Raw genomic sequence first — 13,679 nt, forward strand, 5'->3', positions numbered from 1 at the left:
TTATCTGCCAAACAACACCGAGCCCCATTTCTGCATAACCAGGATCCCATGGCTGCAACCCTCGACGGTACACATTACACATCCTTCATGTGTGCGGGACTGGGATGTGGACGCACTTCTATGGACTCGACAATCAGGGGATTTCTGTTCATATGTCCTGCATTTCATGGACACGTGTCATCAACCTTAAACACGCTGGTGGTGCATATGTCTAGCTGTGCCGTAGTCACGGCTGTCACTTCTTTTGTGTCGATCGCAGCTGGTTGATATTGCGAATGGAGCAATTTTTGGAGTCCTACAATGGACACCAGTGTGCATATGTAAAGTGTAGAACTTGTTGGACTGTCACCATCTGGCCAGTGGTTTTGACTGATGCTGTATGTTCCCCATTCGTGGATGTCTGTTTGACTACCCATATTATGTATTACTTGGCATATCTATATCCATGTGCCAGTAAGCAGAAATACAGCAAACCTTGAGTCCTGGTCATCTTCATAAAAGACATTAATGAACATAAACCAGACCAAAACAGATGATGACAAAAACGATACACTCCACAGTCCAAAGATACTGAGCGCTTTCACCCACTAACATGGGGCATTGTCAGAGTACGAAATACATTAGATAGTCATCCCTTATATACTTCCTTCAGAGTCAGTTTAAAGACAATTAATCAATAAACTTGCTCATAGTTAAGTGGCAGTGCTCCAAGTCTTAAAGATAAAGTGACATATAAAAATCAGTGTTGCATACATTACTTAATGGAAACATTAATGCAACAACAATGGGTTAATATAAATACAATATTGGTCAATACAATCGGTATATTGAAACATAATTGATAATTGTTGTGAGTAAACCTTAGAATGTAGTGTGTTGATAATGATATTATGTATATTAATGTGTATAATTGTTGTATTAAGATTCCAAATCATTGAATAAATAAGTACAATTAAATGCATATTTTGTATAAATATGAATGTAAATAAGAGTCACAATGTTAAATATAAATATGACTGTATATAACTATATAAATATGATATGGAATAAACTGTAGTTGTTTACATCTTGTTTTCGAGTGACATATCTATGTCCATGTGTCATATATACGGGCCGTCGGACTGCTGTGTGTAGATATATACATGTGAACCCCTCGTTTCATACCTTGCTTTGTTACTGTCTGTGGATTACCTGTGTACACACATCTATTACCATACCATACCTTTCCACTGTACAGGTTCTGGCATGGTGTATGGCTGGTTGGCCCTTAATCTTGCTGTGTGTTACATTGACCTGTGTCTATCTGGCAATTTGCTGGCGTGTCATGTGAGACCTTCTTGCTTCTATAAGGACCTGATCCCGTAATTGTGACGTGCTTCCACTGGCCATATATTTCTCTGTCGTCTGGGATCTGTATGTAACCAGTCCTTTCAGGACACTTTCTATTGTTGTTCTTTTTTGGTTACATATATGAGTACTTTGGTATGTTGTGCTATTATTGTGTGTGGAGCATTTCTCCACGGGCCTCTGCTGACACTGGACATATATCCAGCTAGCCTAGCCCGGTCAACAAGTGTGAGCCAACTAAACACAATTAAACGGTGGCACCTTCTGACAAGTGGGTCGGGTTACAGATGCATAACCGTCGTCAATCCATACTACTAACACACACGTTATTCTATCCACATTCTATGTTTGTCTTATCACATAGCATGTGTTTCTCACTATTTCTACCGGTACTTTACATGGCATTGTCCGATTCCATACTTTCAGAGGCTGACAGTTTTGAGACATGTATAACTGACGTGGAGGACACAGCATTAACTTTCCCTGCTGTGAGCGGATCACACACGCACACGCGCACTTGCATTTCCTAATTGTGGATTACGTGCAGGCGCACATGCATATCTGTATTCTGGTTACATATGTTTACTGGGTCTGTGTGGTTATGTGGTCTGTATTAGTTGTGACTGTTCCGGTAACATATCTCTGATCCGGTTGACGGACGTGTGCGGAACACACTTTCACCTTTACACATGTAACTGTCTTTGCGGCATGGACGCATTATGTACACGTTCACATTTATATGTTCTATAGTCGTAATTCAAACGGGACTGCATTCACGTTTGCCGGTTGCTGTGACCACTACACGTTAGCTGTTCTGTCTCATTTATATGCATACCCATGGTACTTAGCTAAATTTACATATCCCCCCCACACCCCCCCCACACACTCATGTACGTCACAGGCATCCATTCTCCTGCTGGGAAAAGTGCGGTACTACATGTTACACATTCCTTATTCCCTACCGCTCATGGCCCAGGATGCATATGTCGTGACCGCAGGGATATTCAGATCACAGGGGCTTATAGCCCCTACGCATACAGGCCTTCGATTGTCAGGGTGTTCCTGTGGTGCTTTGGGTTTGGTCTTGTCCGCCTAGTGTACGGAACTGCCCTGACCGTGTACGAATGTCAGACGAGTCACATGGGCATGGTTTGTCCGTATCTATGATACCATACCCCCCCCATTATTCCTAACCATGTGCGCTGATTGGCCGGCGTGCCCGTTGTAGATCGTGTTATAGTAATTGCACATGGTCTGGTCAACTGGACCTATTTCCATTACTATACCTCAGTATTTATAACCTGTCTCGGTATGTTACATGGGTTTAACATTGCATGACAGCTTTCACTGAGCCACGGACATGTCCGTTGCTCACTTTGGGGCAGTCCCGCTCTGCTACACACATTTAACATGGCGGAACAGGTTGAACAGCACAGCAACGGGGACATCGGGCTCTCCGTCGCTGTTTTGTATTGAATCGCTATGTTGACTTTGTTTCACATAGCGAGACAGTGTCGACATTGGCAACGGACATCTCGCGCAGTACGTCCGCACTGCCACGGGTGCCGTATGTCTGCGGATGGGCGGCGGACAGGCATTATGCTGTGCCATTATGTCTGGGAATATATGGTTTCTTTCCCTAGATGATATGGCATACTAGCAATGACCCGCGTCTGGGTGTGGGTACTGCTGTATTTACCCATGGTTGCCTTTGTGTGGTCCCTCGGGCATCGGCCTCGGGACCACACCACGTCTACCATGGGTATATCTAGCATTACCCACATCCGGGCGTGGGTTATTGCTATGATATTCGGTGTGTACAGACACGTGTGTTTGGACAACCTACAATAGCTTCTGCTATTGGCATACAATGCTGTGGGTGGTGCCGGTTACCATACATATGCCTTTCTCAAAAGCCGACTTCTAAACACTAGTGTGGTCTCCTTTAAGGCCCCTGAGCCGGTGGTAAACATTACTCAAACCGCTGAATCACTTACATATGCCTTCTACCAGCACCTACAGGACTGCATGGATCAGGCAATCCCAAACAAAACTGAGACTCTTTGTACCAAAGGCAAGCGTCCGGTCTGGTGGACCCCAGCCATAAACAAGCTCTACAACAAAAGGAGGAAGCTACTACAAGATAGAGCAGAATCCTTGAAAGGTAAGACACCCTTGCTCATTATACGTGAAGAACTAAGAGGTCTCATAAAATCATCCAAGGCAAATTCGAGAGATAAATCACCAAGGACTCAAAAGACAATCATAAGGCCTTCTTTAGCTATGTTAGACACCTAGGAGGAAACTCCCAGATATGCTCAGAATTAGTTCAAAATGATGTGAAGATTACTGAACCTACACACATTGCCAACATACTGGCTGACAGGTTCAGTGCAAACCCCCCCCCCCCCCAAAAGGAGAGATATCTATACCAGAGGATTGTAGCCCCCAGAACATCTCTAACGCCCAGGTGAGAACTGCTCTCTCCAAGGCAGTAAACACAGCATCCATGGGACCAGATGGTGTCCCCAGCTGTGTACTCCACGAACTCAATGAGGAATTAAACCCGCAGTTAGGACACCTGTTTAATCTTAGCCTCACCTCAGGATACGTACCCAAATAGTGGCGCAAGGCGACTGTGGTCCCACTTTACAAGGGCGGTGCCTCCACTGACCCTGGAAATTACCATCCCATTAGCTTGGCAAGCCTTATCTGCAAAGCCATGGAGAGGATCATAATGGAACTCATAGATAAAGACATAGGGAACTTGCAGACTTTGGATCCAACCCAGTTTGGCTTGGTCAAAGGCAGATCATGCCTTTTAAACTTGGTTGACTTTTTCGGAACAGTCACCAAGGCCATTGATGAGGGTAAGGCAGTCTATACAGCCTACCTCGACCTGGCAAAGGCCTTCGACACAATACCCCCCTCAGGTATCATTGAAAAACTCATCAGCTTGAATGTAAACCCATACATCACAAGATGGGTTGCAAACTGGCTAAGTGACAGAACCCACACGGTCAGAGTTGCTGGCGCCATGTCAGACTCAAAGCCAGTCACAAGTGGTGTCCCACAGGGCTCAGTCCTGGGTCCACTCTTGTTCGGCATCTACTTTTCCGAAGTACAAGCAAACACAGGAGGGTTATGGCTGACAAAGTTTGCAGATGACTGCGAACTGGGTGCCATAGTCGAAAACACATCTGACACAGATATCCTTCAGAAGGGCCTCACAGAAATGGATAACTGGTGCCAGAGACATGGCCTAAAGCTAAACGCCAAGAAATGCATAGTCATACCCTTCGGGAAAAACAAGGTTACCCCTAGCTACCATATAGGTGGCAATCCACTGAGCACAGAAGAAGTTACCAGGGATCTGGGGACCCAGGTTGACAGTAACCGTTCGTTTGACACTCACGTTGCTAAAGTAGTTAGGTAGACCTTCTACATTGCCCACCTGATCATGAAGGGATTCACATCTAGATCAAGGGCGGTCATCGTCCCCCTGTACTCATCACTCATTAGACCTATGATTGAGTACAATGCCCCATTTGGAATGTATCTGACCCGACACCTGCAGCAGCTGGAAAGGCCCCAAAAGTTCATCACCAAAAGGATACAGGGTCTCAAGAATATGTCTTATGCTGCCCGACTGAAAGAACTGCAGCTCTATTCAGTCGCATACCGCTTGCTCAGAGGTGACCTGTGCCTGACATACAAGGCCATGTCAAACCCAGATTTGATGAATATGCTTCACCTAAAGAATCTAGATCCCTCAGAACCACAAGGGCGGGAGACTTAAACCTTGACACGGTCATTAACAGAACATGCTGGAGGGACAGATTCATCACCCAGAGACTCACTATGCTGTGGAACAACATCCCAGTACATGTGAGGCAGAGCACCTCGCTGGCCTTGTTCAAGAGGAATCTTGACCAATGGATGGGAGATCGCAGATATACCCCAGGGATTACTTCAGTGTCACTGCTTGACAGAAGTACAGCAATATAATAGGCATAGTTTTCTTCAAACTGAAGGGGTGGCGAAGGCCACATAACTATGGGCTAGGCTTATAAATGCCCTTGGGCAGATAGCCTACTATGAACCTATGAACCTATGAACCTATGTTCATAGTTTGTCCCATTCACACTTGTTTATCCCCTGTCCTCATTCGTACCTGGATATTTCTGTGGCACATGATTGAACTATGTATTACCTGCAGGTATGCTGTGTACAGTGCACATATGTCACGGTTGATTACAGTGTATCTGTGTACCTACTTCTGTGATACTGAGGACTACCACACATACTTCGCAGCATTACATGCGTATGTCCATACTATTATTCGTTGGCCTGTGGGGGGTTGTCAGAGCGACGGTTACACATGTCCCTGTTTGTGCACGCATCATGGTGGTTTTTGACCGGCCTCCGTTGCTATCATGGGATGGACGGTGGTGTTGGTGTGTGTTTGGGTTGTGTTTCCACTGCCGATACGTCAGTGGGGGGTGGGGTTGGCATGTGTTCCTCTTTGCAGGGGGCCCCATCCTGGACATTTGTGTCATGCGTCGACACTTGGCATGTGCCATATGTCCTGTGATATTCCCACAGTCATGTATGCCTTCCTGCATTACTACTGCGTGTTACTGGCAGTTTGTATCTGGTACGCATGGCTATTATGTTGGATAGCTTAGGCTATTCCCATGATATGACATACCCATTCATCCGGGCATATACGTGTTATTCAATCCTTTGCATTGGCCATGGGTGTTTGGCCATCCGGCACCACTGTTATCTACGTGTGATGTCCCACCTTCACCTTCTGTGCATGTGGCACCCTGTTGGGGTGTCCTGCTTGGTGGGCGGATGTTCCGCCCTATGTGTTGTGTTTGACATGTCTGCATAGCTAATCATCGGGAAAGTGGCTGCACATACTGCTTTGTCCAGATGTGTACAGTTATGGACACCGTGGCATGTGAACGCCTATGGGGTTTCGACAGGTCCGTACCACATGCGGGATGTACGCATTCTGCTGACACATTCACATGCAGCCATTTGGATATCAGTACCTGAGGTGGGATGTTGACATGTGGGGTACATATTTGCACGCGTGGCACTGCCTAGGACAATACTTCATACTACATTTGAGGTATACCCACTGTGTGTAGGTGTGCAGCTGCACAAGGCTGCTAGCTGGATTGGGTGGACGGTCGTACATGGGTGCGGGTTACGTGCTATGACGGGGCTGTTGTGTATTACATTTGCATGCATGGGTTCTGCTTCTGGATATTCCGCTTCGGCATACGCCATCCTATGTGTATGCGATGGGTACGTTGCTGGGTGTAGTACATGTTGCTATGCACATGTTTGTCTGTGTTTAGGGTATCTGGTTTCCTTCTGGTTGTTATATAGACACGGCTGCCCGGCTGTGTACTCTCACTACCACTGTGGAACTGCTGGTGACCATGCCCATTGGGCTACTTGTGTGTAGGTGCGGCGCGCTGACATGCTGCGGTACACCTTCACTGGGTATGCCCACTGACAGTGCATTGCGTGACGGACACGGCATTACGCGTATCCTTTGTTCCTTGGACGGGTACAATTTGGACTTTGTGGGTTAATGTTTGGTTCTCTGTTTTGTGTAGACGGGTACTATGTTGCATACTCTGCGTACGTTTCATTATCCACGGACACTGGCTGGTGCGGTTACTATTGCAGGCGGCCTGTCACAGTCAGCACTTTAGGTTGCTCCTCGCCTGCCGGCTTGGCCACGCCTATGGGCGCATCCTACTTGGGCTCACGCACGTGCCCTCTGCACGTGGTTGTGGTTGCGGCGCGCACTCATTACTATGCATGTGGCACTGCTACGCCGGTTATACACTGCACTGCCGGCGCACGCCTTACACCGGCCTTGCGCCGAGCTTCATGAATCCGGGGGATAGTTTTTTTTTTTTTTGCAGGAGGTCTATTTTTTTGTTTTGATTTGTTTAGATTCGCCCTTTTTGTATTTGCTCATTAGAAAGTTCACTAAAATATGAGAAAATCACACACACACACACACACACACACACAAATATATATATATATATATATATATATATATATATATATATATATATATATATGGATCTATGTCAAAACAACAGATTGCCATAATGTTGACTCACATAACAGCGAAATGACACGACAAAAATTTAAATAAATAAATTCCCAGAATGGAGTATTTTGTCTCCAGGAAACTGTCCACTTGTCCACCAATAAATAAAACACAAACCGAAACAAAATATGGTAGACTACACAGGTAGTCAACAGGTATAGGAGATTGCACATTTCCTGGGGTAGGGAAATATGCCCTTTCTGAAATATTGTACTATCTTGGAGTTAGCATATATAATTATCAGCTTGTATGGGGGCAAGTGGACTTGCACCCCTACAAAAAAATTATGTTTTTTTTAATTTTTTTAAGTTTAAGTTTTGCATGTGCCAAGATCATTGCTATTCACGAGTCAACCTTTTGTTGTCAAGTTTGTGAATGTTGATCTTTGGGTGTTTTGCTTAGCTGCAGTACATATCTCTCTTTACATTTATATATATATATATATATATATATATATATATATATATATATATATATATTTATATATATATATTTTCCCCTGCTTTTCACAATAACCTAATTTGAAGAACCTCAAGCAGGCAGTCTGCCATGCAATTAGAGACTATCTGTCCATTAAACGTGCAGCTATCAGCTCTATACAAGCTACCAGTAAAACTCCTCTAGTAGAAGCCTTAGTATTAATATCTTTTTTTTTCCAAGTTGTGTTGTGCTATCGTACCTTCAAATATACCCCATGGTCATAGGCCTCATCATGTAAATTAGGCCTCATCACATTTCTCCTCATCTTCCTCCTCCTTAATAGGCCACATATTTTCCTACTTCCAATGTCCTCTTTAACACAGCCCAATGAATTAGTTCTCCTAGCAGCTTTGCTTTTGAATAATGATGATGAGATAGCTGTGTACTAAACTTAAAGGAAAACACTTCAAAACTGAAAACTAAAACCTATTGTTTCCTCATATCTTTATATTTAATTCACTAGTCATGCAACTGAATAATAACTTTGAGAGTTTTTTGTTATATTTTAGTTTGTTATACCCAACATGGCCTTCATGGGGACTGACATGGTGATGGGATTCAATTTTCAGGTCTCTTTGTTCTCATTCCTGAATGGTGTTTGAGCCCCTATCATACCTCTCAACCCCTTAGAGCAAAAACCCTGGACAAAGCCCTAAATAAAAGTGGGGCAAAGGCCCAAAAATAGGGACAACTTTTAAATATTGCTATTACAAACTAAGAAAGTTGATAGAATAATAAGTTTTGTATTAGCAAGAATTTTCTGAAGGATATGAAGTCTGAAACTCAAATGTAAGTCATTGCTTTCTAACTTCAGTCGTTAATGATTTATCACTAATTTGCCAAAAAACACAATTTTATGAAAAATGGACAAAAGTTTGGACATTCAGGAATGTCTGTACAGTTGAGATGTATGGTCCCTATATTGCGACATGGATTTAGCTATTATAACATTACTTTTGTCTTTCCTTCACTTAGATACAAGCAGATTGCTAAGAGTTACTGGCTTTTCATATAGTCTTTGAAACATGACTCACTGCTTCTATTTATCTGAAATTACTCTGATCTCAGCTTACGTTAAGTTTGTAATTTCTTTTTTGTCTATTTCCAGTGTTTTTAAAACAGAAGACATGAAAAAGCTGAGGTTTATTAAAGGACAACAACGGGATTCTATTATTAAATGCTCAACTTCTCTGTCCATTTTCTCCCTATTTATTGTCCCTGCTATGAATAAACAACAATCCAGCATTTAAAATATTTTAAATCAACTGTTTCTCTCCACTAGAACAGTGCCTTAATGTACTGTGGTGGTTTCACTTTCAAAAAACTTTTATCCCTCCCTGGAAAAGTCTCCAGTTCATTGATGTCATCAATAGGGTTACCACTCCTCCGTTTTTTTCTGGACTATCCGGAAATCAAATCTATTCTCTGGTAGTCCAGAAAACACTGTACAAACTCTGGTATTCTGTTCAAAAAAGGAAAGTGACTATCAGAGTTTGTTGAATCTACTGATTTACTATGCTTTTTTACAGAAAAGCATAGTAAATTGGCCAAAAGCAGTCATTATGAATGGAATAAAGGGCATTCCTCGACATGTGCTGTCATATTGACGTCACAAAATGGGTGTACCGTGGGCTGGAGAGAAGGTGGGAATGGGCAGGTTTACACGTGACATGAGGGGTGTGGCCTTACTCCAGTTTTAGCCACAACAAAAGGTGGCAACCCTAGTCATCAAGGCCACTGAATGCAGGTAGTTTTCTGGCCAATTCCCTTCCCAAACTGACATCACAATGACCATCCTAAAAACTCACCCATGCTGTGATGTCACAGTTCCTTGGTCCTTCCCCTACCCATACAGAAAGTAAAGGCTAGAACAAGGAAACAGTACATGAGTCAAGTCACCTGCTGTGAGCTGTCAATCACAGCAAGTAACAGTTCAAATTTCCCTTAACACTTTAGCAGCTAGGGAAGTTTGGTGTGAAGGTAGATGGGAGATGAGTTATAGTACAATTCAGGCTTCACATAAAAAAGCCATTCTAAAAAGAAGCAGCAGTAAAAAGCACTTTGAAATTCTGTTCTGTAACATTTGCGCTGTTTGTGTTTTAAGTTATCATTGAACATCATGAAATGTTACTTAAAACTAACTGACTGAAAGACAGCAGTATATGCATGTAAAATCAATGCAGTGGCAGGAGCTTTAGGAAGAAAGAGGCCTGCATGGTGTAACTTTTTACAGATGAGCACTGCATTGTGGAATATCTAGAAGTAGACTAAACAATCAGAATTACTTCAAGATGCCGGACTCCATGTGGTCAAACTCAAAAATTACATATAAAAGTATTTAAAAACCTGTAAATAGTTCCAGAGTGGTGTTAAAATGTAGGAAACACCAAACCATGATGAAATAAACTTTTTGAGTCTGTGGGTGTGGTTCTTCTTTAAAGTACAACTACACCCTAATCAAAGCATTTTTTTCCCTCAGATTGCATTCCTCCCTATACAATGATCTTCATTATTCCACATGTTAAAAATCAGCATTTAGCAGTTTCTTCTCCTCTGTGGTATTTCTGTCATAGATTCCTCGCTGCACACTGTGTTGGGTGAATGAAATATCGAGGTACTTTTTTTATAAATTTTTCTTCCTTACTCTTCGATCACTTCACCCATCATATATGAAATTCCTTTTAAGAAAAAAACACACAAAGCAAGGTGTCTGTAGTTCCCTTGTATTATTTTAACTCATGGGGTTATTCTTAAAGTTATTTGGGCTCTAAGAATTCATAGTTTACTATAATGTACAGCTGGATTCATTTCCTGCCCTGGGGCCATAAACCTTCTAAGCCTTTGCATACTTCTGAACATTGTGTATACCTCCAAAATAACTTAAATACTTAAGAATATGAGTTTTTGATAGTAGATGGGCCTGTATAAAGTTACCTAGCTAGTCACTGTTTACAGGAAGCACACAAAAGCATTTTTTATAAATCTCTGTATGAAATAACAGTTTACTTCATTTAAATAAATGTCTCTGTGCAAATATATATGTGTGAGAATAAAGTACGCATTTCAAATTGTGCAGTTTACAGAGCACACTTCAACCTATTGATACCCAGGATATTTATAAATGCATTATCTAATTTACTGTGAAACTGCTGCAGAAAGAAGGATATAAGTAAGCATAGCAATGATCGATTTTGCTGGCAAGACCAGGTACAATATTTTTTATGTTTATTGTCTTTGAGGTTTTCTAAAGCAGGAGATACAATATTCTGGCAGAGTGAGGGAAGTAAGGTGTTGAAAAGTGCCGAGAGAGAACCTAAAACTCAAATTCCATTGTTTTTTTTTCAGGGATTTTTAAAAGAATAAGTAAGACATGCCAGAAAGTAAATCTGTAACTGTCACAACAAATCATTTGCTGACACCCCTGCTGAGGATACTTAAAAGATTCTTTTCAGAAGAATGCTTTACCTCTTGTCCGTGCTTAAAGCACTTATGAGTTGAGCTGTCAATAAATCTGTTTTTGTTAATGATAAAAAAACAGCATTCCTTTGACACTGTTAACATGCATTACTGGCCATAATGGAAGCATAACCAGGATGTTACTCACAAATGCAGCTTGTTAAAAATGCATGCCAGGCAAGGATGAAACATTTTAGATGATAAAGGTGCCCTTTAAAGTACAATATTTTTAAAACATATACATTTTACAAAGATAATCGAAATGTGTTTGGGAACAGAAGTTTCAGGAGAACTCAGACAGACTTGAATGGAATCCCTTAATGTGATCCTGTTTCAGGTCTTTGTTAGTAATCCTTACTTTTTTCAGTACACAATTTCAAATCAAAAGAGGCTGCTATTTCAAAAATATGCCTGAGTTAACTTTTCAAGAGTTAAGGTCCCAAGAAGAAGGTATTGTGTTTTTTTGGAGGACATCTTCCAAAACTGTTTAACCTTAAATCTAGAAGAATGGGGTGAATCCAAAAGGCAGACAAGCAGAAATGACTGACAAACGAGCTTTAACAGAAGAGCATGCCAGACCAGAATTGAGCAACCCACACAAATAAGATAGAACAGTAGGAATACCCACTAAAAGAGGGTCCTGTTCATGTTTGTTACACCAAATTATTTTTTTCCACTTTGCAACATAAGATCTTTTAGTAATGCAACACAAAACCACTACCGACAACTGGTTGTGAAACATTAACTTTAATGAATGGGTGAGTGCTTTCAGCCTCTATGGTCTTCTTCAGAACAATCTTTTAGGAATGGGTTTTCTGTCCTCCTGGTAAAATTGAAGTACATCCTCAGAAAACTGGTGTTAAAAAGGAAACAAAATCCTTTCATCCAGACAGTCAAATGTAGGGTGAGAAGATAAGGGTGAATGGGAGAGCCACTCACCTGTGTGAGGAAACTCATCACCATCCTGGGAGGTAACTTGTGATGATTGCCCATGGCCCAGGGAAATAGAACAGAAAAACAGTTCTGTTTGGGCCAAACAGGCATCAACAATAACAACATTTTTGGACCTGTCTACACGATCTTATGAATGGCCCTTGGCAACGGAGAAAGAAGGGGATAAGCATACAGGAGCATCCCTTTCCAAGAAAAAGAAATATTATACACTTTTCAAGCCAGAGGACATAGCACTCTGGAACAGAACTTGGGAAGTTGTCTGTTCAGATGGAAGGCAAAAAGATCTACTTCAGGTATATCCTACCGATGGACAATGTCCAGGTAAACTTTCCTGTCAAGCATCAACTTGTGATGATCTGTCCTGGACTAGCTTAAATTGTCTGCCACCAGATTAAGCTGTGATGGAATCTAAACCATCTAAAGCTTCACATTATGGCAGATAGCAGAATCCCAAGCTAGAACGGCCAGTCTGCAAAGAAGGTAAGACTTTGCTTTCTGTGTAAATTCTGAGGGAACCTGGAATCTAAATGGAATGCAGAGCCTGAAGAGCTATGATAAGAGTTCTCATTTCCTTGATGCTGATATGATCTATTACCTACCTTGGAGGTCAGACCTCCTGAACCCCAATATCATTGGAAGAAGCCCCCCAACCCAGGTCTGAAGCATCTGTAAACAGTGTGAAAAGGCAATCCAGGATTAAGGGAAATCTGGTGGATCCACCATAGAAACTCCTTCCTGAAGCAAGGCAAGAGAGGAATGGAAAAATCTGGAGGGTGACAGGGCCGCAGCCAAAACTGTCTAGAGGTACCACTAAAACTCCTATATGCAGAGTCTGGCCAAAGAAAACATTGCAATACTGGAATCCATGAACTCCAGGGCTCATAGAAACTCTCTTGAAGATACTGCCTGTAAAGGTAGAAGATCCTGGAAGATGCTGTGAAGGAGAGAACCTTGGGAGGAAGAAAAAAAGTCTGAATTCTGCATCCTAAGAAAACTTGGTCCTGTGAAGGGTTCAAAATAGACTTCTTGAGACTGAGAGTGAAACCCACACTGCAAAAAAGGAGCATTGTAAATGCAATATCCTGTAGAAGAGGCTGCTGAAAGGGGCTTTAATAAGGTCATCTAGAATGGGAAAAATCTGTACACCATGGAATCTGAAAAATACTATGACCAAGGTGAGGCACTTTGTAAAAACCCTTGGTGATATAGAAGGATCAAAGGGCAAAACAGATAACTGATAATGTGAGGAAGAAACAGAGACTGGTAAATGCTTCCTGAAGAGAGAGTGAAT

The sequence above is a fragment of the Protopterus annectens genome, chromosome 5.part0 (genome assembly GCF_019279795.1).
Source record: "Protopterus annectens isolate FY-2018-M chromosome 5.part0, PAN1.0, whole genome shotgun sequence".
Classification (NCBI taxonomy): domain Eukaryota; kingdom Metazoa; phylum Chordata; order Ceratodontiformes; family Protopteridae; genus Protopterus; species Protopterus annectens.